Below are 26,261 nucleotides of genomic sequence, written 5' to 3'. Positions count from 1 at the left end.
CTCTTCCTATCACTTGCGCTGGCTCTCTTTCCTTCCCTGAAGCAAAGCAGAACTGCAGCGACTCAAAACTGCAAGTGTTTGGGTGTGTATGCAATTGCGCCACCCTCCATGACCAGCAGCTTTCTATCGACACTGTTTTATTGTAATGTTACTAATCTTTCTCTCAAGAAACCGGGTTGCATCTTGGTATGGTCAGTTTATGCTCTCATTCGTGCTCCCTCTCTCTCTTTCTATGCTCCAGAGGTGAGATTGCTCTCTAGGGGGGAACATTTTCCCGGTTTGAAGATGGAGTGCAAAAAAAAAAGAACGAGGAAATCAGTTTCCATCTCAACCTGAACCGCTTCTCCATGGTTTGCTTGGTCCGGGGGGGGGGCTAGTAATAATGCGCTGTAATTATATTGCGTAGCAGCAGCACCCTGAACATGAAAGTTGTTTGATGAGTAAGAGGATTAACAGTGTAGCCCAAAGATGCTAATTTCATCTGAAAGTCCTTGCCTGAGGTAATGTGTGGTATGCATTGTTCCATTTGCTCTCTTTCTATCTCTCTCTCTTCATCTCCCTCTCTAAAGTATAAGAATAATTGTGAATGATTTAGAATTAGCTTTTCACTTTGATACTGCTGGTTTGCCGGTGGAAAATCCCGGAAAAAGTTGGTATGATCGAACGGGAGTGTTGCTGCTTTCCCGTAAGCTTGGCATTTCATCGCACACGGTGAGATCACTTCCACATCACGCAGAATGTGCGATGGTTCCCAGTCGAATAGCAGTAATAATAACAATGACCATAACCACTACCCCCTTTCGATCCGTTCTGTTCTATTCTGGTTCATTATGAGTACGGCGTTCGTGCAACTGCCCCCATAATCATCACATGGGGCATTGTCGTTGTCGGCAATATGTCGTTGACCCAGATACGGCGATTTTCACTTTTGATATTCTGTGCCGCAACAAGCAACGAAAGTCAAGCCAAGCGTACTAAATAATGTTCTGAGCAAGAATAGAACGGAACGGGATGAATGTCTCTAGTGTTCTTCAAGCAAAAAAAAAGGACACCCATAACACACGCTCCCTCCATTCATTCCCCCTCACTCCCTCATTCATCGTGACGATGATTATTACACACAATCTCTGCCGTGCTCTCGAGGGCCGGGGCCAGTAAAGAAGCGACGAGACGTGTGCATGGTTTTCCACTCTTAATCTTCATTTCTTTCTGAAGGCGCTCTACTGTCCGCCACCCTTACACTGATGGTTCATAGTTCAACAGTGAGGAATGGGGTTTTCCACGAATTGGTGAATTTTCTTTTTCATTAGGAGGAAAATGAGTTTCCTGGAAAATGGGGAATGACAGCCCTTTCAAAAAGGTTGCCTGACTTTCGCAAACCGGCGGATTACCCGGTGACTAGTGTGCCTTTGTTTCCCGGTTCCGATGCTGTTGACCTCAATCAACAAGACTGCTAACCGACGAATGCCGGGGAAAATATTTAGGTCCTGGCTTGGTCAACGTTGAAACTGCCGTGGCACTTTTGGAAGTTTAGCCCAACAGAACAAGTGTCATAAATTGGGTTTGGTACTCTTCCATGAAACATTATCGCTGTGTTGCTGTCTTGTCATTTTTTTTTGGGTTTTAAAACTGTGTGGCAAAGGTGAGCTAAAGTTATATTTTAATAGTTTTTACCTTCTATTTTGAATCCATAGCGTTTTTATAAGTAGCAAACCTATTCGTTTGAATGGTAATATGTGCAATTTAAGTAAAGGAAATGAATTAAAGTATCGAACACTGTGGCATTTATTCTAACGAACTGAAACTAACTGACATTTCAGACAAACAAGGTCATATGGAACTATATTTGGATTTGTTTTTCTTATTTAGACTTAACCTTGATGGAATTATTCTTTTTTTGGGAGATACGCAGTTCGGCCAGGTCCGTTCTTTATCGGTATTCAACGCTAATAGTGTTTTTAGCATGCAGCTGGGTATGATTGTCTTGATTTATTTGACACATTGAGCCGAAAACCGTTCAAAGATTAATAATGTTCAAGAATCGTCACATGATGCAAGTGGCACTTCTCAAGATCTTTTAGGCATTAAGTTTAGAGTCAGAACGATCAGAAAAAATCATGCGGCAAAGTGAAACCATGCCTCAGCATAAAAATTTCCTGAAGAATATTCTTCCATAAGAAGAATTTCTTGAAGAAGAATATAAAAAAAATATCACGCAATATTCCAATATTTTTCAAATTTTTGATTCGATTATCACAGTGCGGATTGCATGAGTTAATCTTTTGTCAAACAATAAATCTACAACACAATTAAACATCCTAAAATCCTGCCGTTTAATCATCCTACGATTAAACCATGTGTAGTGCAGCTAATGGCCATATATCCTAGACGATCCTTTCCGTCATGCTCAATGTCGCGATTGCCTGCAATGTTTTCCCCGACCAAGACCTCCTACCATAAAGCTGTATGCGGTTATTCTTGTCGCATGTCTTGTTCTGGGGGTATATAAAGCTCTCCCTAAAGGATTATTACTCCCTAACGGAAGGTACTTAAGACATAATTTCCAAGGAATTAGAAGAAAAAAAGAACTCCGCACGATCCATACGATCCATTCGATGTTCGGTACGATTAAGCCAAACATCGGACGGCGGTGCACGAATCCTAAAATATTTTATTGCAGAGAAGAAAACACACTATTTATAAAAATCTGCCAATGGTCGTGGACCAGCGTGGTTGCGTTTCGTGCCATTTGGAACGACGGCGCTATTCGTCGCCCTTTCTCGTTGCGATGTTTTATAGCCGTTTCATGACGTTTGTCAGCAAATTAATGTGTTGCTTTCCTGTGGAAAGTGTTATTTAATTTTTAATTCTAATTCGTTCGCTTGCTTGCGTGTTTTGTTGGAAAGGTTGCTGGATGATAGCGGGCTGGGCCTTGCCAGTGAGCAGGCGGTGAATTGGGGCTAAAATCTACAGATTTCTGCCCATTGTACCAACGACTTGGCTGTGTCGCTTTCATCTTTTCATCAAAAGCCCGGTAATAGAACGCAGCCATAACGATGAGGAGATTATATGGCATTGCGGAAAGATGTGATAAAAATACTGTATAAACAAGCCCCAAATTCCCGAACCACGCTCGCGTGCGTGGAGATGCGTACCGTGGTAATTTATTATAATTTTAATTGCATCATTCTCTGCCGTTGCGTTCCTGCGTAGTTGAGTTTGATGGTGTGTTTATAGTTGTACGAGCTGCTGCTGCTGCCAGTTCTTTCTCGTAGAGTTCTTTTTGTGTTTCCAATCCCTACTCCGGTTTGCTCACCGGTACGGTAGTGAACTGGGAGTTAAAACCGTTGGACCCTTTTTTTTTTCGTTGGACCTCTAGAAGACGGCCAGCAGACGGAAAAGCATAAAGCAACGTAAAATATAAACACCATGAAGATTATGCTCGGGACGGGAAAAGTTCAAGTTCGTGTTGCACCCACGTATTCGACCGCCATCAGAGTGGGGGCAATAAACCACGTCTATGACACGTCACGGGTTGTAGACGCTAAAAGTTCGTCCGACCAACTACAACAATCCGCACCAGATGAGTATCGCCCCGGTTTTTCGGTTTCGAGGGGAGAACATCGAGCATTAATCTCGGCGAGAAAAAGACCAGGGTCCCGGTCGCTCCGGTCCGCGATTGGCTTCCGTGTGGGATGCGCTGAAGGTGAAGATTATTGCTTTGTTTGCTTTCGATACAGTTTCGTGAGGTTCGGTTCCCTTTCTGCTTCTCACGCTCCGTAGGGTTTTTCGGCTAATCGACCAGCCTGCAACATAAATCGTACCTTAAAAAAAAACTACCCATCGCATACCGTGGGTTGGTTCTTACCGTCTGAAGAATGGGCGAACAAGAAATGTGTTTAAAATTAAGGATGATGAATCGTTCCCCGTTCGGTTGATGTGTGTCGCATGGCGGTGTTGATGCTGATATGCTACCGCGCAACGAAGTTCTTGTGCCGGCAGCGAATGAAAATTTTTATTAGAATAAGTCCAGGAAATTCCAAGCCCTTTGGCTTGGCGTTCTGTTCGTCATCCGTAGCCCGAAACCGAACGAACCGCCGAAGCGGACAGCAAATGTGTTTGATTAATGCGTTATGCTGAGATTGACAAAGGGTTAATACAGTTCATTTCCACCCCCCCCCCCCCGGAGGGGCGACACTCTGATAATGGAAGATGCATGTTCACGAAGACAGTTTGGCTTAGTTGTTTGCGTAATTAAACGTTAATTATAGCAACATTTCTGAACGCGTCCATCGCCACACGGTCACGAACGGTTGGTTGTTTGCTTTCGGAAACAAATTGTGCCGCTTATTAGGTAGCGTAACTTTTGCGAACTTCAACTCATTTGAATTAACCCACAAAGGAGACGGTTTTGACAGTGCAGGGTGGCGTTTTTTTCGCCCGCTCGGTCAATGTTAGATCGATGTCAATGTAAAACTCCAACGGCCATCCAGTGGCGTGCCAGCAAGAAAACCTTTGCGGGGTTCGTTCATGTAATGCGGCACCGTTGGACAGCACGACGACAGCATGGTGCAGGAAGGTGAATGGTCGAGCATGACCCTTACCCTCCATTCTCGAATGCCCGGTTCCAGCTTGTTATGATCAATATTGGAAGCATAATTGGACATCACGGGCGGTCTGTCGTAAGGAGCGAAAGCTGTGTGGGGATGTGCAATGGATAAAATTAATAATATCGGATAGTTCGCCTGCAAGTTCTGGTGGTGTTCCAATTACTTTGCCTTCTGCACTTCATTTGCTGTTCTACAGTCGGTCGCTGTGCTGAAATGCAGCGTAAAGGGCTCTTTAAAGCTATAACAATTAACTTGGATAGACACTGCAGTAACTGATAATAGTCAAGTACTTACGAACTATTCAGGCTATTCTGGCAAGAAAAAATCCCCACGAAATGTATTTGCAGCGAGTGCCTCATTTTTACAGTTGTGCCATCGTAAAATGTTTTGTTACGAACGTTAATATGTAATGACCTCAGTTTAAGCCTCTTTAAGGTGTAGTACACTCAGCAAGATTCAATAATTAGTTGTTTTTGTTTTTAGAAAAAAAGTAGCTGCAGTGTTTACTTACTCGTAAACCTTATCTTAATAATAATGTCAAGCTATTTCCGCCGGAAGTGCATCTGGCGTAATGGCCGTAGGAGTTGCCCAATATATTAATTTGTGTTTCCTGAAAAATTAATCATATATTTCATGTTTTTCGAATCTCAAATCGTATTCAAACTGTCAAGCTGTCAGAATATACTACTCTCTTAAGGTTAGGTCTCTTGCGCTTTAAATGTTTTTATGTAAAAATAATTTTGGAACAAAAAAAACATCTCTCAAGATGATCTTCCTGGAACATTGGAATCTTCTTGGAGCATAAAAAACGCGATCATTAAATTATGGTAAGTTTCTCGAATTTATCGAAAAACCTTCAAATACTAATACGCGAACAGCCCAAACAAGGTGCGATCCTAACGATGCCTGGCGAGTCTTGAAAAGGTCACTAGTTCCGCACCGTTCGTAACGATCTGCGAACAACCGGCGGCCATGCCGTTGGCACGGCACATTTTATTGCGTTACCGTGTGGATTTTGGCATTTAGCTCTGCCACCGGGACACGATGTGCAGCGTGCGAGGCCTGCGAGATGAATCTGACGTGGCCGCAGATGTGAGGAAGAGACACACACACACACACACATGCACCCCGCACGGTTGACATTATTTGGCGCTAATAAAGCAAGGTGATGATATGCCGGTGGCGACCATGACCACCGCACGGTCATCATGTTTGGATTGGTTCCATCACGAAGCATCACGGTTAGTTGCAAATGCTTAAACTATCCTTTCGGAGGGTTTCATACTCTCTGCACATCTCTCTGCCAGAACCGAATCAGGTTTAGAAACAACCTCACGGTTGGCGCTCTTGTTTTGTGTCCCACCCCCCGGGGGGGGGGGGGGGGGGGGGGGGGGGGGGGGGAGGACGTAATTTCAACATTCGCTGCAATTGTTGTGCCGCTTGCATTGCGCGGGGAGACTAAAAACGCGACAACGCAAACCGTTACACAACCCGTGCCAATGCTCGTGCAAAATTTTCGTCCTAGCAGAAAATAAACACCAATGTGCTTTACAAAACCGGCACACGCTGTGCCAGCCCGAGGGTTGGGGTGCTCCAACATTGCACAAAGCTCCAAAGGAAAGGAAGCCGGAAAATCAGAATATTAAAGTCGTTTTTCTTGGCACTGCGCTAATGTGCCGGGGGTAGGTCTTGTAACCCGGGCCCCGGCGTTGGCCCAATGTTGGAGCGAATGGTGGTGGTGTTGGTGCCCCGGTGATAGAATGGGATATCCGCAAGGAAGCGAAACCGGAAGCACCCGGTTTCCTTACGACATTCGTCGCGTTTGCGTTTTTTTTTTTGGTTTTGTTTTGTTTTGCCCCTCTCCCTTCGTGTCGCTGGCGGTGCAATCTCTGGCCTGCGATAGTGGAAAAGTGTAACCGGGCCTCTCCCAGTTCTGTTGACAGGTCTGTTTTTTATTATGCTTCTTCGACCTTAACCGGTCGTACGCCGCTGAACCGAACCGCTGCAGGCCGCTTTTAACGGGGGCACGCGACTCGAAGCGACGTGTAGCTTGTGTCGCACCCAAGTCCTGGTTTGGGGGTAGCAGGTGCAGGAGACTACCAAACAAGTCCAGTAGTTTGATTTTATGCAAAAAAAAAAAAATGGCGACAGAATAGTTGGAAAAGGAATTCGTTCGGTGTTAGACAAGAAAGAGAGAAAGAGAAAGAGCACATGTGGGACAAGGTGTGTTAGGGTTTTGGTGAGGAGAAATCGATTTTCTACCTTGTTGTGTCAAAAAATTAGAATCCAGAAGCTTGGTGAAATTTTGGCCAGGGACAAAATCCTTTGCTTTGTATTGAAGTAAAGTTCATCACACATCCTCTAACGCTTTATTTGTCCAGCAGGTGACCAACTTCTAGTAGTGGTCCACTAACGTCTAATAAGCGTGTGTATTCTGTTTACCATCTTAGAGACACTCTCCGTTGAGCAAGAATAAGCGCTACGGGTCAATAATTGGTCACCTTGGCCTTCCGTGTCAATCACCGATCTCAAGCTCTCCCGCTGATTGAAAGGAACACAAACAACTATGCGATGAAGCGGCCAAGCACGCGACTGCACCCTGCTGGCGATCTTCCTTGATCTTGTTTTGTTTTTGTGTGTGTGTGTTTTATTTTTTTTTTGCTTATTAATAGCACCAACTCCACTCCCATGTGCATCTGACGCTGGGTCTGTGAATCGTCACTCATCGAAAAACATGCTGCCCTCTGTTACAAATGTTCACGATTCCGACCCTCACAGTGACTCACCAAAATTGGAACAATGATCTCGCTCAATGCTGAAGGTGCGTTCGACCTTCCCGACCTACTGTAAGCCCCAAATACACCGCGTGTGCCTGTGCGGAACCGGTTTTGGCATGGACGTACGGTCGGCTGCTGTTTCGGCTTCACGGAAGCTTCCGTCTCAGCTTCCGCCGTTGTTTGCAGAACATGAGGAGGATGTCGAGTTGGTGCAATTCATTATGCAATAACATGCGGCAAATCATGAGATCCATATTTCTGATGTATGAATCTTTACGAGTCGACGGTTCTTCTCACCTTTGTGCCTCGGTTTCGGTCGCCAGCACATTGGACCCGATGGCATGGAGTGGTTTTTTTTTTCCCACACAAACGTTAATTCCATTTCCCTTGTTGTTGGGCGACCTTGCTCCTACTGAATGTGTGCGGCTGGAGAGAAATAATGGCGAAAGAAAGATGACCGATCTGCAATCTTATCATCTAGGTTAGCTTTAGATAAGAGCTTTGCTGCTGATAAACAATCTACTTGTGGAGTTGGTTTGGCTTGGTTTTTGTTGTTGTTGTTTGCTGTTGACTTACGAGCGTTACGAGTGACAGGAATGTTTTACTTCAGGTGACCTATTATTTCACTTTATCTGTGAAGTGTTTGCCCCAGCGTACTGCAAGATACCTCCACGGTGGTGGCGTATCATCAACTGAGCGTATTGCAAATTGTTCCTGCTCCAGTGGTTTTCGATCGGATGCAGTGATCCGCGAATTTCCAATTTCGATCACTGGCTCCGCTGGTGCACAAGGAAATAAAGGTGCTTACGGCCACTCTCATGAAGGCATAGTTACTGTTTAGTCGCCAAACCAAGGGTTTTGTAGCGTTCGTGTCCCATCGAAGGGTAAGCGAAGGTAGTAGTGATTCGAAAGATGGGAAAGAATTCCAAAACTTGCTCACCTCACAAGTCAAGCAAGGCAGTGGAGGTGGTTTTGTATTTTCTTTTTCGCATCCATTACGGAAAATAGGCAACGGCGGACGGAGGACAAAACCAAACGCTCAATGTTGGGTGGGCTTTCCTCATTAAGGTATAACGGGGGGAACATTTTTCCCCGTCCCCGATGGGCTTCAAGGTTTGTGTTTGGACTTTGAATGAGAATGACTCCGGCGTCGGGTGATGCCCATCGGCACAAATTTCGGTGCGCGGGCGACCTGATCGTCCTGGCCGGAAACAACGAAGACGACGCGATACGGTGTGCTTTGTTCGACAAAGTGCCGTGCCCGTACACACTTTGCTGGATCGTCTTAAAATCCCTGAGCCGTTCGTTTACCGCTCGTTTACGGTTCGGTGCGTCCACGGGGTTCGGCTACATCTCGCCTGCTCCCCGGCTGGCTGCTTAGCGTTCTAAGTACGGAGGGGCAAGGTTTTTTTTTGCTTACATTGGACGATCGGTAAGACGATCTGCAGCTTGAAGGTAATGAATTGTTGTTTGTTTTAGTACGAACCGATACCGTGCAGGTCCCGCAAAAACCTCAAATTTCATAACACAAACACACCGCACCGCGGGCTGCTGTAAGCCGGCACCGGTGATCCTACTTGTTGTTGCCTGTTTGCGTTCGATTGTTTGGCAGTATTGACGGTGGAATTTATGGACGCGGCTCGTTTCGTTCGGCGAGGCGGTTCGAAGCATTCGCAACGGGTTACGGTGACGATGCCGGTCGTGTGTGTAGACCTTGGCGCGTTGAGTGCGCGTTGGTTCCTTCTCCAGCCGCGCACCGATCGCTTCGATGCGTTGCAGCGGAGGAATTGTAAACATGTAAACAAATATGCCCGTTACGTCGATGCCACTCTGGTGAGGCCATACTTGAACCGTGGCTGGAAGCACCTCCTAGGTGTGCGGTAAAGTGCCTGGCGACTCTTGTGGGCATGTGTACGGCAGGCGGTACGAAGCGTGAACCATAGCGATTAGAACTTTAGCATTCTATTCCGTCTCGGCCACAGTGGATGCGTGAAGCTTGAAGGACAACGTACGGCCAAAAGGTCTGTTGGATCGAATTGTAGCTGCTGGTGTATCCTTACCGGTTGATATCGTGCGCATTTAACAAAGCATTCGCCGACTAGCACCACCAACCAACGCTCCGGAGTGGTCTATTTCCGGGATTGCGAAGTTTGCACACGTCATACGTTGCCTTGGCGGTGGCACGGCGGTCCGTGCGTGCAGCTGGTGCTTCATTGTGCGAGCCCGTTCGCCACCACCGATCGCCCACCAAGATCTCGGCTTCCGCTTTGAAGACGCCAGAGAGAAGTGGAGTGCCCGCTGGTGGCGACAGGTGCCGGCGTATGTTCTAATTTTACTTAGACCAGCAATTTGCTTCTTCATCGATGGATGGACGTGCATTGGAGTATTGGAGCAGCTAGTGCACCAGGAGCAGGCCGGTGCGCGCGTTGAATTATTTACGGGCCCGCACTACATACATTGTGCCTTGGTGTTTGGATCTCGCTCTCTCGCTTGCTGCAAACCGAAACCACCGTTGGCGGTAAGGAAACCTCCGTACGCGGGGCTCTTGAACCACCACGAATACACACCAGATATTGCGCACCTTTTGCCACTACAGCTACAGGTTTCATTAACGCAAAGGGGAATATGTGGTGTGGTGCCGTTTTGCGATGGGTTTCATGTTGGCGTATTCTATTGCTCGGCCTCTAACTGGTCTAACCGCTCGTACGCCTAACCTTTGCCGTGGGCAGGTATTCTACACTGCACCGGAGTTTTGGGTTTCATGTAGACCATGCCGCGTGTCTGATGCAATTTGCCACTGAATGAGTTTCTAATTGTTTGCTGCTGGCGTCAGAAATTGCTAACCACTAACGTGCTCCGGGTGGAACGGAACTGTGGCAGAAATTTATCGCGCAAGGTTAGCAATGTTTGTCGATTTTCAACGGGTTGGTATTATTATTTTTTTTTTGGAAAACTTATTATAGAATACATAAACTTTTGGTGTAGTAGACCGAAGATTGTGATTCAATTCCCATCTGAACTATGATTCCCTTGTAGCAAAGACCTGGTTGCTCAGTAAAAACGAGTTATTTCTGATAATGCTTAACATGTTCTATTTCTGGGTTTTCTGGAGTTAGTTTATAGTGTAGGTCGGAGAGGCGATCAAGATGGTCAGAAGAATGATCAAGATGGGTCCTCCTATGTGTGAAATCATCATAGTAACCCACTCATCTCACCTGGTCATGTCATTAGAATGACACCAATCGATCCAGGCCGTCCGTAGTCTTTAAGTCATCCTGTGGCTGCACGAAGAAGTTTTACTGGATAGTCCCAAATTAACATAGATTGACGTTGATAGGTCTGTTGGCTGATCAGAAGGATTGAGATATGCGATTGATTGACTTCGCCGGTAAGAGAAGAGAAGAGAGTCGGTCCCTTGGAAGAGGAACGGATCCGGATAGGACATTTATAAAGGTCCTTTCGTGTGTAGATCAATGTCGTTACCACTATACCACCGTAAGACTTCGATAATAAAGTCTAAAAGACTTATATGAATGACAGAACCTAGTAGATCGTCATACCAAAAAGAATTCGTTCATTCGCTGGCTTGACATTAGCTAAATTAGAAGTACACTCAGGAAGAACCATTCAAAATACAGTATTTTTAATGCTAGACGTTCCTAGCAGTACTTTTACTTGTAAAAGTACCAGCCACATGAGGAGGTGATTCAACCTCTTGCCACTCGCAAAAAGAAGAACATTCAACTGGGGTTGTGTATGGCTTCATGTTCAGCCGAACGTGAAAGGGTCCTGTGTGCGCCATGGACATACGCGACCGTCAGCCGGAAGAATGTCACTGTGGATAGAACGTTATTAAAACTGTGGCCTAGAACGTCCGACGGCGGACCATGGTAACCCGACGCCAGGGGTTTGCTTCATGCGAAAAGAATTTTGCAATAAAAGTTGCAAACAAAACGAACGAGAATATTACTTCCATTCGAAAATGGTCCAATGAGCCAAGTGCTGTCGCCATGTGTGGTTCTCATCTCCCCTTTTTCGGTGTGCTGTTTTTTTTTTGTCGTGCGCGTCATCTAGCCTTTCGTCCTGTTCGGAGGCGCACCATGTTGTGCACGGTCCAGTCGCAAACATCGTCGGCACCGGCAGAACAAATTTGCCACAAAACAAAGCTATAAATATGTAGTTGTTGTACGTAACTCCCCACGTACCGCGGCCGCACGGGGATGTTGTAGGAAGTGAACGATGGTAATGTGAGTGGTCTTCCATGCCCTGCGTCAAGAAGGGATCTCGTACATCGTAAGACGCACCTTTCATGCGCCACCTTCATCTTTATGCTGGTACACTACCGCTTTATGAATACGGCAACGCAGAAGCGAGGCGTATAAATATTTCAATCGTGCCAGGAATGTGGTTCTGTCATTACGTCTGCACCTTGCACTCGTCACGGTCGCCGTGATACGGAGAAGCGATATTGATTTGCGTTGTAAGGCCGCGAAGGACGGGAAAGAAAAAGCTCCCGGTAACTTTTGTTATGTGTCCCCAGGAAAAAAAAAAACATGTTATCAAACGAGACACAGTAAACAACACACACACACACACATGGTAAACAAAGTTCCCAGTGCTGTTGTGCGTGTACGGTTTGTACAATGTTTTGTTTTTCCACCCACAAAAAAAAAAAACAATAGACTGTGTCTGTGGCAAGAAGCGTTGTTTGTGAACGTCCGGGATGGATTGCTGGACTCTTGGCGCGCAGGTGTACGCCGGTTTCTTGTTTGATTTTTACCGATAAAAAGGAAATGCGAGTGTATTTCGTACGTCAACAGCACCATTCGTGGCTCCCTTTATGGATATGCTGGACGCAAGCGCCACTCCATGGCCCTGCTCGGGTATTACTTTCACTGTTGGTGGTAGTCACGTCCCACGTTTGGTCAAACGGTGCTGCACTGAGAATGTTGTAAAACTTCACCTAAAGGAAGACACGATTTCGGCAGTTCGGAAGTCCTTTTTGAATGAAGCGTTGCATAAATTGATTACGAACCAATTCCTGCCCAAACGGTTTCCGATAATTTCTGAAATCACCTTTAACGCTCATTGACAATTCATGACCGCGCGCGGAGGTCTAAAAGGTGTCGGTTGCGCTCGTGCCGCAATTTGATTTACTTTACAGAACGTACCAACATCGTTAGCCCCAAACCTGCTGATCATTGTGCATCATTGGGAAAAAACATTCCGTTTCGCCGCTGCTCTCACTGGCGTTTTTATGCTCCCAAACGGGCACCCACTATATTTGGAATATGCTGGTGTCTGTACTGCATAAATAATGAGTCACCACTAGCTTGGGTCGTTGGTCCACCTCCATCTTTACACCCGACCACCTCGTTAGTGCATGTAGTTTGTGCTGGAGTGAAGTGATCGATAAGTGTGGAAGCGCACCCCAAATGGATGGATAGGATGGTTTTCTTTCAGGGGTCCTTTTTTACTGCTGTTTGTTCGACTTCTCCCTCCTTCTCTCTCTCTCTCTCTCTCTCTCTCTCTCTCTCTCTCTCGCAACCGAAAAGGGTTCGACCCAAATCAGTTTCAATCATGGGTGCGGTTTTGTTGGGACGTCCATTAGAGTTTGGGTTTTCGGTGGAGTTTGCCGGTGTATCCTTGTTGGCTGTTTAAGTTATTGAAATGTTAGGCGAGAGTTTTTTTCTTTTGGATGGTGAATGATTTGTAATTGAGGTTTCTCGCCAAAGAAACAAAAAAAAAACGTAATTATTCTTCCAGTTTGTTTGTTTGTATTATGCACACGAATAGCACAGGGTGCCTCAACAGCAAGAACCATTTCTAGTTTAATAAATAATAATAATTAATCTGATAACAATAATCTTCCAAATCTATTTAGCATTATATAATTATTAGCATATCTTTCGCCTAAAATAACATATGACAATTACGACCATTAATAAACAATTAATAAACGACATAATTGGATCCACTTGAAGGGAATTATCTAACGAAAATTTGAAGCTCCGAACGGTGACCAGAATGCTGGAACCGTTGTATTGCAACGGTGTGGGCGATCTGTACAGCTAATGGGCGCTCTCGAGTGGAGATACCATCTGAGTGGAGCTTACAAACATCTCTGAAGTTGTGGACATGACGAGGGTGTGGAGTTTTCAGCAAGTAACTCATACAAAGCTTGCAAAGATTAAACATTGCTGGAAACGAACTTACCAACTTTCGTGTAAACCGGTGTGAGAAGTCTGGAATTTAAACTCACCAGTGGGGTTAGTACCTCAACTCCTTGAATTACTAGGAAATGTAACATCTGAGATGGAATTTGACAAATAATCGAGTAGATATTTGCAAGTGCATTGGGTATTCTTAAGTTATTCAATCATCGTTCTACTGTATATTCCGGAAGGAAATCTTTTGAATTGCTGTTGAACCATACGATCCTAGTGGAGCAATTGTTTGTAGAATTTCCATGAAAAATATCACGTAACGGTCGAATCTATTTGTTCAATCTATTAATGGCCGGAATCATACTCTAAGCCAGTTCCAGGCTTATCAGCTTACAGCTCGCCATACAAATAACATGCCAAGTTAAGCTTAGGAAAAAAAATTAGATTGGTTTTCCAATGAATACAGCTAACCCAAGCTCGACAAATGTCAAAACAAAGAATTTTACTAGCAGGTCCGAATCAGGTTAGACCATGTTTCTCGTGTGCGAAAAATGTAAACATAATTTTTTTTATCGAAAACAATTGCAAATGGATTATTTTAATAATCAGACTTGTATATTATTTCAAATGAATTGAATTTAAAATTAATTTTCTAAACTTTAGTTGATTTTTCTCAAATTGTAGTTTACAAAAATGATTCCTTGTGTTATTGTTTATGTCAAAATGCTATGTCCTTTACGAATCTGTACAGAATTATACAGCCCGGTACCTGGATTTAAGATACAGGCTTAAAGCTTAAGCTTTCTAACTTAGGGTATGATCTGCCCCAATTTTTGGAACAATCACTCATTAATTGCATGTCCTAGTTCGTAAAATAAGAAATTTATTGAACAATTTTTACATTACATAATATAATTATGTAATAGAAAGATTAAGAAAGTTAAACTTGAAACATAAAAATTGCCTTAACAGTCACCCTGTCTACAGTTTGATCTGTAAATTATTTCCTGTTCACCGGTGTCGTGCACCTTTTAATCAAACATGCCGGCCGGCGATTCTATTCCGATTAACACAGAACACGTTCGTTCGAGTGTCGGACTGGACAAATTATACCCGATTCTCGAGTTTTTGGGTCGGTGCGCATGTCAATTTGCTATTGCGCGCCTTTCATGTCTTCCCCCATTGCTTATTGACTTATTGATGGGTGTTTCTGTTCCACACCCAATTCATTGCCACTCGGCAGTGTTTAACTTCCTGCCTGCATCTGCCACGATGCTACCAATGCCTAGCCCAGTCAACGCAACCGAAGTTCCTCGGTGTGTTGCATCACCTTTTACGCGCTGGCTGTGAAAAGCCGTCACACTCCCCGGGGCCGGAGCATTGTTTACCTTTTACCGTCGTATTGTTTCACATAGTTTTCGCGCCTTCCGGTACAGCCGCTCATCTGCCATCCCAGGCGTAAACGCTCTGGCGCTTGGGTGCAGCAATAGCAGCAGCAGCAACAGCCGGCTGTCAGTCAACCGGTGAGTGGCCGCATTTTCCACTGCCTGACTCTTTCACCCGTGACGTGCTTTGGTTGGTTGGGAAAATGATTCGCTACGAGGAGGTTGTGTTATTACTTGCGCTACGACCCTATCCGACAAGCAGCGACTTGATTAGAAGTTGGTAAAAGAGATATAAAAACTTCCTTCCGAAAGAATAGCAAATCAACTGAATTGCGTTTTGATAACGCTCGTTCACGACGCCGGTTGTTCATTCGCGCAGCAAAGCGGTCTTTCTTATCGTACAACCCTATCAGCTTTGATTTTCCAACCGACTGGTTCCAGCCGGTAATCGATCAGATCTCCATCCCTGCATGTGTAAAGACGGTACGAACAAAACACAACCATGCACCGAACTCCTCCAGCCATGTTGTGCAGGCCACTGCATCGGGACTGTATAGTAGTAAACGACGCCGGCTGTTGTCGGACGGTCTTGTATTCGCCTGTGTTTTACCGACGTCATATCGCGCGTTCCATGCCGGGGTGGTGGCCGCCAGCGTCAGCTGTAAGACATGATTGTAATGGGGTGTTAAACAGGGGCGTGTTTTATACCGAGTGTGTAACGCTAATAGTTAGCACCATTACTATTTGCGTTCGATTTTGCCGCTTCGATCAGCACCCGGGAGCATCCTTGCCTGGTACCGGTGAAACGGCAGGCATACTAATGGGAAAATTAATCGACCAAATAAACGCATTGATGATAATGATTGCTTGGGAAAAGCAAAGCAGCAAAAAACAAAAAGTCCGCTTGAACTTGTTTTCGCGGAACGGATTCGGGTTTTCTTGGACATTTGCTCAGACCACTCTACTAAGTCATCGTTGAAGATTGAGATTTTAAGGTGGTTTGTTTTTTTTTTTTACCGGTCGAATTTCCGATGAATCTCTGGCGTGGGACGAAAATAGCCGGTAAAAACCCATCATCGGGACACGGTGGTTCGGGTGGAATTCCCATGCCACCGAGAGTGGTCTAACCGCGCGGGGTGGTCGCCGGGTGGTGCTAAAAGCAAATATTGCTTTTACATTCCATTCGGTAACACGAAGCGGGTCGGTAGGTCGCAATTTTCCCTGGGCGTGAGAATATTTTCCCGGACCGGTCGGTGAGATACTGCACCGTGCAGTGGCTGTGGACATTCCCGAAAACGGTTGTCTCAGTTTTTAATTACTGTGACACACAGGTACATGGAGGCGCGTGGGATTAAGTTGGGCGGTTTTATTTAAGATGAGTGCGAGAAAGATGAGTGAGTCTTTCCTTTGTACCGAGCGCGTTGACTCATGGATGTAAATTCTTGCGTGCGTGTTTCGATTTCGATCGGTTGCTAACCGAAGGGAAGGTGTAACAGATTGAAACAATGTATCTGAGAACCTCCCACGGTGTTTTGGGGGAGAGGTGAATCATGATACGGGCAAACATCGCATTACCGATGAGACACTGCCGGTATCTAGCCGTGACAATGAAAATCTCTCAAATCCCTCCCCAAACACACACACACACACGTACATGCAGCTCATTGCCAATGAATCAGTGAAATTAAATGGCCATTGACAGAAAAGCGAAAACTAAAAAAAAAAACTGAAATCCATTCGCGCGAAATGCAGCGTCGCTTCAGCATCTACAAACGGACACCGCCGGTGGGTGAAAGTTAATTTCATCCGCACAACGTTATCTCGGACCGTACTGGCGCGCGCTGCACACTGTACTGCGCCGTTGAGCTAAATTGCCCCATTCGCGATCGTGCTTGATATCCGGTGCTTGGGATCTGCTCGATTTACGACAGATTTTGCACGGGTTTTACACATTCGGTCTCTCCGCACGACTGCCCTCCCGGCTTTGCTCCCGAGGTCGCGCGTTTGTTGATGCGTTTGCGTTGGGAATAAATTTGCCTTGAAGAGAGCGGTCGACTGTATACCGACCGGCCGGGCCCAACCCCCCATGTTGGTGTGGTGGCGATCATTGAAATAGTGATGGCGTGTGTGTGTGTGGATGGTGAACATTTTGTGCGTGTGGGTTGAAAGTTATGGTTGGGAATGCGTGGAGTGTGTACGCGAGACCCTTAAACGCGTGAAATGGTACCGGTCTTTTTTTTTTGAGACCGGTAGGAACTGTAGCTGCTGCTGCCCGGTTGTATGTGCTCGTGTGTGTGGGAAGTGAGTTTTTTTTTTCTTCAACCAGGTTTGGTGAAATTGACGATGATTGTAATTCCAATGTGTAACAAACTGTCCGGATCAAACATATTTGATAGTTGAGCGTGTTGTGCTACTCAAAAGCTTGGATGATTAATTTTCCGACCGAATTTTTTGGGTCTACAGTTCTTAGTATAAATATACGATCATTCGTTTTTTTAGGAATAAATGAAAAAGTTAAAGAGATCCTATGTATCAACATGTAAATTGTTGATGTTTGAATGGTTATTTATTCAAAATTTTAATAAAATGTGTTCTTGAATGAACATCATACATTAAAATGCATGAAACTTTCCAAACAATGGACAAAGACTTCGGTTTATAGCAGTATAGTTCCATGACTCACAATTCTAGTCAGACTGGATTTTTTTGGATTTTGCCGCAGAGTCGTGAATGCTGGGAGCATATCGAACAGTAGCAGAGTAGAAAATGTTTGTTTTTGTGTAGGACTTTGATGATTTGTTGTTCAAAAGCCAAAGTGATACATTTTTTATTTCGTTTAATTGCTCACGAATGTATCGCTTTAAATGTAAGTTGTTCACAACATTACGAACGTAATGAACTTGAGATTGGTATGGAAACTCAGAAGATGTTTGACAACATGATAGTATTATTCTTATTTCGGTCAGTGTACTCTTATCGAGATATTTCCTATGTACAGAGTGCAACGCGTTTACATAACGCATGGCAGTTCAAGCATGAATGCAGTAAGAGAAAGAGTATATTTTCGGAAAGAGCTTAATCTATTCAACATGTGGAGCCACTTGCTATGGAAGAGTGATATTCCACACATGTTTGCAATGAGGTTGTTTCATTTTACGGCATCCAGTTTGATAGCTTCCACGTCCGATGTGATGCTGACCAAAAAATAATTCCCGCAACAGACACGATTTCCAACGCTTAGCTCTGATGTCATTCGTTCAGAATGGCAAGTTCCATACGTCCATATGCTTCCGTTTCTCACACCTGAACAAACAGATGCCATATCTATTATGATTGCCACTATTCTGTGTTAATTTGTTCATCATTTGCAAAGAATTATCATCACGTTGGAGTATGAAACGTTGTTCTGGTGCAACTTAATTTGCCTTCTATGGTACCGCAAACATAACGCCCGCCAAAGCTTGAAGATAACACCAATGCCCACTAATAAACGCTATGTTTCACACAAACTTATTGCAACGCGAATTCGTCCGGCTGGAAGCGAAGGTGCTACACCGGGGCCGTCCGTCCACTGTTTGCCGAACAAATGTATCATCAACAACGAAACAACGATGTGCAGACCGGATGTGTTTAGATAGATTTAAATGATTCGCTAATTGATGAACGCCGAACAGATGACGCATGTGTGTCGTGTTTGCATGGCGGCAAACACAGCCGGACGGAGAGGAGAATTTCCCTCCATCGGATATGTCGTACTTGAAAGTGAAACTCACCCAGCTGGCCCCGCTGCTGGGCGGCGAGTTGTTGTTATTGTCACGGGAATTTAATATCCAACCGCTCGTCACGGCTCATAACGTTCTGCTGCTGCTGCGTAGAAAGATGTTCTGTATAGTTGTAAGCGAGCTCCGATTGCATACGCATGCCAACCACGCGCGTCGTACTTCTGCGTCAACAAACAAACCACTCCACGAGTGGCTAACCGCACACGTCGTTCCCCATCAACGTCAGCAGCAGCCGTGATGTTCTGACCTGACCGCCTCCTACTTGCCGGTATGGTTATCTCGCCGACTCTCCAGTTCATCCCGATGATTTCGAACCGTTCCACCGGACTACCATTGCCACCCTGTTGGTGAATAAAAACTGTAGCAAAAAAATAAAGAGGGTGAAATATGTCCAGAATCGCGAGATGCGACTGTCCTGGAACCTTGGACCAACAGTTTTACCCATCGTTATGTCCCCGCCGGGATGAGGGAATATATTGTTAATTCCGTGCGACATCGGTTTGGAGGAAGCGATTAATGATTTGGCCAACGTGACAGGTCGCAACCGTTTAATCTTCGTCTGTCACATTCGGGCGTTCCGATCGATGGACGGGCGCGTCCGTAATGAAGCGCACGTACCGTGAAGTGTTTTGGAATGCGTAGGTTTTGTTGATTTGTTGATGTAAGGTTAACATACAACGTCGAATTCACGCCGACACCTTGGAGAATGGGTGCAGCGGCGTCATTCACTGGTTGCTCTCGTCGGTTGATTTACACGGTGCATTTCCCCAAAGGAACCAAAAGTGAGTAAGAGTTCAACGCTCCAAAACCTGACTGGTTGGTTTTGTGCCATTTGGATTCAAAATCCCAAAATGGATAAATTATCCACCAGGGATAACATTTTGGGATCGCCCTGATGCACCATGTCCATGGTGCGGGCAATGTGATGTCATGTACTTTGATGGTTGGGAATTTTGTAGCATAGGCCAAAATTGCCGGACACCTCAATTAATCATTGGATGCAGCCTGCGCGATCGTCACACCGAAAGGATGGTTTAACCAGCTGCAGCCAACCTTCGACGAGAAATTTGAAAATATAGTGGAACGTTTAAAGCCTGAGAGGCGAATGAAGCTGCCCAGCTCAAAGTCTCTATAAAAACAATAAACAACAACAATGTTTAAAGCCTTTGAGAATTGATGAGATTGCGCAAAAAAATAAAAAATGGTGCATAACCCGTCGGATCGATCTTGGTCGGTAAGTATACCATCAACGATGGTTTGGAACGGTTGGAGTACAATGGACCGTTTGCTACCAACACGTTCTAGCGATACGTTTTACATGGCTGAAATCATGCTGTACGAAAAACGCTGTACGCACGTGCCCCGGTTTGGAAGACCCGATATAAGGTGAACCCGAAGATAACCCTCTCCCCGGCCGCAGCAAACGGAGCGAATGTGTTACACAAACAAACATCGTCAGTTCTTCACGCGTCCGTCGACATAACACGGTTTGAGGAAGTGAACCAAGCGATAGTAGCGCTGGTGGCTGCATGTGAGATAAGAAGGTGCAACCGAAAACAACAACAAAAAAAAAACAACCTCAACGAAACCTATCTTAAAAGCATTAGCCTTCCATTTCACAGTGCCTTTGATTCATGGCCCCGCTCCTTAGGGCCACGCTGCTCGGCTCCTGGCGCGCTCGCAACTGGTACCGTGCAATTTTCACGCATCTTTCTTCCCGATGCCTTCCAACACTATCGGGTGCGCCCACCCGCCACTGATGCCGAGCATGGTCGAACATTCCGGTGCTGTAATCGATTTTTTTTTCTTCTTCTGTTACTAAGCGAACCGATGCGAGCAAAGTGCTTTGGGTGAGAAAAGAAGAAGCTCGGCCCCGAACAGTCAGCCCCAGCATTCGGATGCTTTCACTTGCATGTTGCTGCACGGCGGAGATCGGCGTGCGGGGTTTGAAATTATCACACCCCGACCGCCGAGGTTCCGATACAGCCACGGTGCAGAAGCCGTTTGAAGAGAAGGTGGTGGAAATCTCAAACCATAATAACCACAAAAAACCCCCCCGAAAGATACATGCATCGATCGGTTGCAAATGCGTAACAGCTCGTAATATTAAATGTATTATTTATTACACAACGAACTGCTACTGTGCGGTGGTACCGAAATGTTGCACACAGAATGTCGAAGCGATGATTATGCTCCGGTAGACGAGATTGGGATGCAGACACCATCAACCGGTGAGGTCGTTGCGATTCTTTGCGAACACTTTCCGAGCGACAGAGAATGTCTCCGGCGTAGAAGGAACCGAACGGGAGGGCGTCAAACAGGAAGGCAAAGGAGAGGACCTCGATGATTGAGATTGAATGATTAGCTGTGAGAGCTGTGGTGGAATAGCAATGAGGCAACACCAATCTATGCTTGGCCTACTTTTGGCTACGGCTACGGGTTTCTTTGCTTGGTTCTGTGGCCTTCCGAGGTGGAGATGCCTTTGGACATTTCCGTGGCACAAAAGTGGAGCAAAGAACTGTAAAGTACTGTCGTTTCGAGCGGAATTGTTGTTTGCGGTGGGCGAGAAGAGCGCCCGTCAAGTTGATCGGTGGTTCGGCCAATTGCTCGTCCCTCGGCGGACCATCCATCCGCGGAAATTGGGCAAAAAAGCTATCTCTGTGTGTGCGTGCTAGAATGATGAATGAGTTGATAAATACTTCCATCCTCACCACGGTCTGTTCTCTGATGGCCGCTGAAGGTTAGCCGGTGGGCAATCTGGTCTGTATCCGTTTATGTTTCCGTACCGCGTGAAGAGGGTACCTTGGGCGAGAAAAGACCTCCGCAGTAGTCGAAGGGCAACCGGATAATCGCATTCATCCAGAATCATCTCGTCCGATTTACGTATCGAAATAAAAAATGATAGATTGATGAGTCTGGATATTTTCCCCCTTTGGAAGGAATAGCACAGAACACTGCCCTCCACTTCTTCGACATGTGCTTTAAGCAGTTGTGGGCAAGTTTTCGATATCCCCATCCTTTATTACGGCGATGATCTGTTTCGGTGTGTTGGCAATAACCGCCGTATGTCCCCATCCAACGGCCTGTGACGTGCGTCTTCTCACGATGGTTGGTGCTTTGAACCGTTTTGACAGATTCGCTAAAGTGGTTACGCCACACGAATTTCCTTGTTGTGTTCCACTGCCGCCAACAGCCGGATTGGCACGGCGGAGGAACGTGAGTTTGCTGGTTGTTGGAAGGGAATTCCGTACGGAAATGAACTTCAGCTTGCAGGATGAATAAATTATTCATCAACAACTGCGTCTCCTGTCTGTGACCGGCTTGTTCTCTGGCCGGCACCTTCGTCGATGGTGGTTTGCCGGCCGTACATGAGTCGTAGCAGCCGTTTGGCTCTCCGGTGCGGATAAATTGTAGAGTTAACTTTCCGATTGTTCTGGCCTGACCTTGCTGATGCATACTGTGGCAGGTTGTTATCTGAAACGGGCTGATTTATGGAGGGGTTTTTTTCTGTTGTTCGTTGGCATCTTTTGCATCTTCCCGCTGGGCATTTCGATTTTGTATGACCATTATTGTGAACATGCTTGCGCTATTCCTGCGGTATTCAACCGTAACTTAACGTTAGTAATAATAAAAGAAGAGAAACAGCAACATCTTCAAGTCGTTATTTTACAATGCACAAACCGTAGTTTGTCGCAGCATCATTTAATTCATTGTATGCCTTCTCTCCATTATTTCACAACCGATACAAAATTAAACGCAATAACACTCCCTAATTGTAATCACCTAGCAAATGTGGTGTGTTACATTGTCCTTTTGAAATGTTTTTAGGTTTAGATTATGCAACTGAATATTGTTAATATTTGATCGTTTGCGTTTATCTGGCGTTCTGCTAAGTGCGCAATAATTACTATCAATCATTCGTTCCCGCATTCGATCACATATCAGCTCGTGCGCATTAGCATTTGAATATGGAGCGTACGTTTTTCCGTTGACAAATAAGTGAAAAAAAAGTTGCTCGTAACAGATCGTCCAGATTTGGTTCCCTTTTTGCTAAGAAAGCGTCAAAAGCACGCGCCTCATGACAGTCTCCAACCAATGAATGCGATACGCGTTTTGCGTCCAAATCAATTGATAATCGATAAAGATAACCATAAATACGTTGTCGAATGGTTTGGCATACATAATAACGTGCGCGTTAGGTTGAAAAGTGCCGACCCAAGCACACAATTCGTATGGTCTTATTCGACAACGACACATTTGATTGATTGACGGGCCTTACTAATATCCATATGGCACGGGCGTCGCATAATTAAAGGTAGTAATTTGAATTGGGTTGAGTAGAATAATGTACTATTCCCCACCACCCCCCCTATACGAAGCGCAAAGTGGCTGCTCTACACATACGTTTCGCTGTGTAACGTAAATAACTCACCATTCGCGTACGCAGACGCGCAGGAGACCGACCGTTTGTTTACATCTCCTTGAGTTTTCTTGACTGGCATGATGCTGGGGCATGATTTTCACTACCACCGGGGCGGTCATCGGGGGGTTTTTTTTTTGTTTGGTCACCGTGTTTCCAACATTCCTCTCATTCTGCGCTTTCAAACCAAGGACCGTAAATGTTACCGTTTCTAACATTAACACACCACGCACCAAAGAAACCAAGCAGCTGCACAGGAACTGATCGTGCCAGGGTTCTTTTCGGGGACATTATAGGATAAAAATAAATCTCGCCAAAGTGAACGCGACGTACGGCGCGGAAACAACGACCCGGTGCAGCGTAATGCAGGGTGTTGCTCTTTGCAATCGGTACGGTGCAATGTTGCTTTGTTGGCGTAAAGGTTACGGGTTGAAGGTGCGTGCGACTCGGTTCTCGTGGTGTTGTTAAATGGGAAACATTTTGGGGCAAGGTCGGTCGTAATATAGCGGTGATCTTCACATCCGTCAAACGGGCATTTGGCAGGTTGGTAGTTTTAGAACAACAAGTACCATGACGGAAACGCACTCAAGTGCGATCGATGGGTGGGAAGATTTGAGACTTTGTTGATGATGTTTTCTGGATGCGACCGAAACCTTCATCTTTTGATTGATGGTAAGGACTCGTTTCGATAGCATAACGACGGTTGGGATCTTTACGACGTAAGGAACTCTTCTGGAATCCCGACCCAAACTAAACTAGGGATGTTACACGACCTTTAACAAACGTCACATACAGGGAGATTATTGGTTCTAAGAGTCAAGAATGTCCACCAGGAAGTTGTGATCGCTTGTCTTCTCTTTAAACTCATAATAGTTTCCTCCGACATCAAATACAGCAGTGATTCTGAAATGGAAGCGTCGAGGATCATCTTGCCAATCCATATTGCTGAATAATCTGATGGTATAGATTTCGGTGGTTTACGGCTTTCCTGCGTACTACTAGAGGTTCTTAGAGGATCGTGCAAGATCGTTGGAAACCCTCGGATTAGATTTTGGATCAAACATGTACACAGACAACAACATTAATATGTGAGATAGGCGCTAAGGTGCTGGCTGCCAACTGGTCTTTCTACACGCTGTGGAACTATCTTAACTTGAAGCACCTTTCGCTGTAGTTAAAGCTGTGATAATGTAAAGCTTCTATGGTCCCTGTAATCACATACGCCCCTGTGACAAGGATTCTGACCACAGCCTTAAACATCTCTGCGATATTTTTTTTTTTGGCTCGGTATGTGTTGAAGGATATAGGAGCAGTCACTGCATTACATACACTGATCTACCAATTCAATGACCTCTGTATTGTGTAGCGAATTGAACTCAACAGGCAGTTTGAGCTAAAAATCTCATAAATGTAATAAACAACAACTTTGGGTAAATAGGATAAGGATGATCGCGTCAACTAATCATGATACTAAAAAGACACCGAGAGCCCTCCAGCCTATAATGTCCTTAGGTCTCGTATATATCAATAGACGAGAGGTTCAGATTTGGGAACTCGAATTTACGAAAATTGATAGATAGAATAGCGTCAAACCATACGCTACAAATAATTATATGTTTTGTGTTACAAAAAAATGTTGTTGAAACTACAAACTTATATACTTAAGAAGCCTTTGCTCTTTATATTTTATTACAGACAGATGTTGTAAAACAGATTGTTTGATAAACACATTCGGTTAAAGATGCTGTAGAAGTTGTCTTACTGTCAGTACTGCAAATGCAACGTAAATAATGTCACTGTCTGGCTTCTGTTGCGCCGGGGCACACCTGTTTCCTATTGCGCCCGCAAAGCCCTATCACAATGTTGCCGACCTTTAAGGCTATTCCCGTTGAAAGCGTCGTTTATCTTGGCCCATGTGTGAAAGTGCAGAAATAAATCGGTACGACAATAAACAACCACCAAACTGCAGGCTGCCGGGTGTGGGTGGCTAACGGGGGAAAGGACAGCAGAATGTTGATCTCGTGACGCTACTACCGCCACCATCGAACTTGTGACTTTATTTTCATCTCACGATTCAAATGCTTATTATGTCAACAAGCACAAGATAAATCGAACCTTTGAATGGTCTATCGCTGTAGGAGGTAAATTTACTATAAAAGCAACAACCGCAGCAACGCAAACACAAACAAATGTTAAAGTTGTACATTTACTTGTACAAGTAAATACCAGCTGTAAAAAAGGTGATGCAAAAGTAGCACAACATAAATACACGGTTTTTGTTTGACCGCACCAAACAGTAGCTCGTGGCAAGTATTTGGCCAAGACAAAATAGCATCACACTAATGAACATGTCAATGTGGCTGCGTGTGTGTGTGTGTGTGTGTGTGGCGGCGATTGGGCTGTGCGAGTGTGGATTTTGTGGTTTCGTGTTTGCGCAATGATTTGGTGTAATTAAGTTTACTGCGGACAATTAATTTGCTTACGTTTCGGAAGCATTGCTTTCGCGTACTGCAGGCCGGCGCCTCTACCGCCCAAACAGCACCCATCGCTCGGTAACGGTGCCAGATTATTTAGGGATGACACCACACACGTCACGACCGTTGGGTGGATGGTGCAGACGGTGGGACAGTAATTTTCGTGGCCCATTGGTTAATTTGGCAGAAGAGCGGACGTACGGTTCGTGCACCGGTTTACTACTGACAGGTCGAGACGGACAGGTGCGTATAGCCGGTAACAGGGGTGGGTAAGCTATATGTGCTAATAAGGGCAGACGTGCCAGCAAGGGTGAAAGTAAGGTTAGGTGGTTAGTAGAAATAATTGTTCACCAAGCGCAAAAGCACTCATCGGTCGAGGGTCTCGTTTCTGGTTTCCTGCGCTTAATACGTAAGACATTAGATTTTTTTTTCAGTTCAGAGTGCGACTTTTGGAGGTATCATTGCTCTGTTCAGGATGTCTTTATATGGGAGTTAAAAACGAGCTATGCGCTATAGTTTGATCAATTTTCTCGACAACAACTGACGTCTTCAGCAACGAGCTAAGAGCAAGAGCTTTTAAATTGAAATACCTTCTCTTGGTAAAGATGTTCACAACCATGTTCAAATGGTTACACTTCTGGTGTGA

At 45.2% G+C, this 26,261-nt stretch overlaps 1 protein-coding gene across 1 annotated transcript in view; it reads left to right on the top strand.

Annotated features, from left to right (window-relative positions):
- Nucleotides 1-26,261, top strand: part of LOC128710482 (phosphofurin acidic cluster sorting protein 2) — a 33,618-nt gene that overhangs the window by 281 nt on the left and 7,076 nt on the right. The gene's annotated exons all lie outside the window — the stretch shown is intronic.

This window comes from Anopheles marshallii, chromosome 2 (assembly GCF_943734725.1).
Source record: "Anopheles marshallii chromosome 2, idAnoMarsDA_429_01, whole genome shotgun sequence".
Lineage (NCBI taxonomy): Eukaryota > Metazoa > Arthropoda > Insecta > Diptera > Culicidae > Anopheles > Anopheles marshallii.
This window is presented reverse-complemented; position numbering and strand designations above follow the sequence as displayed.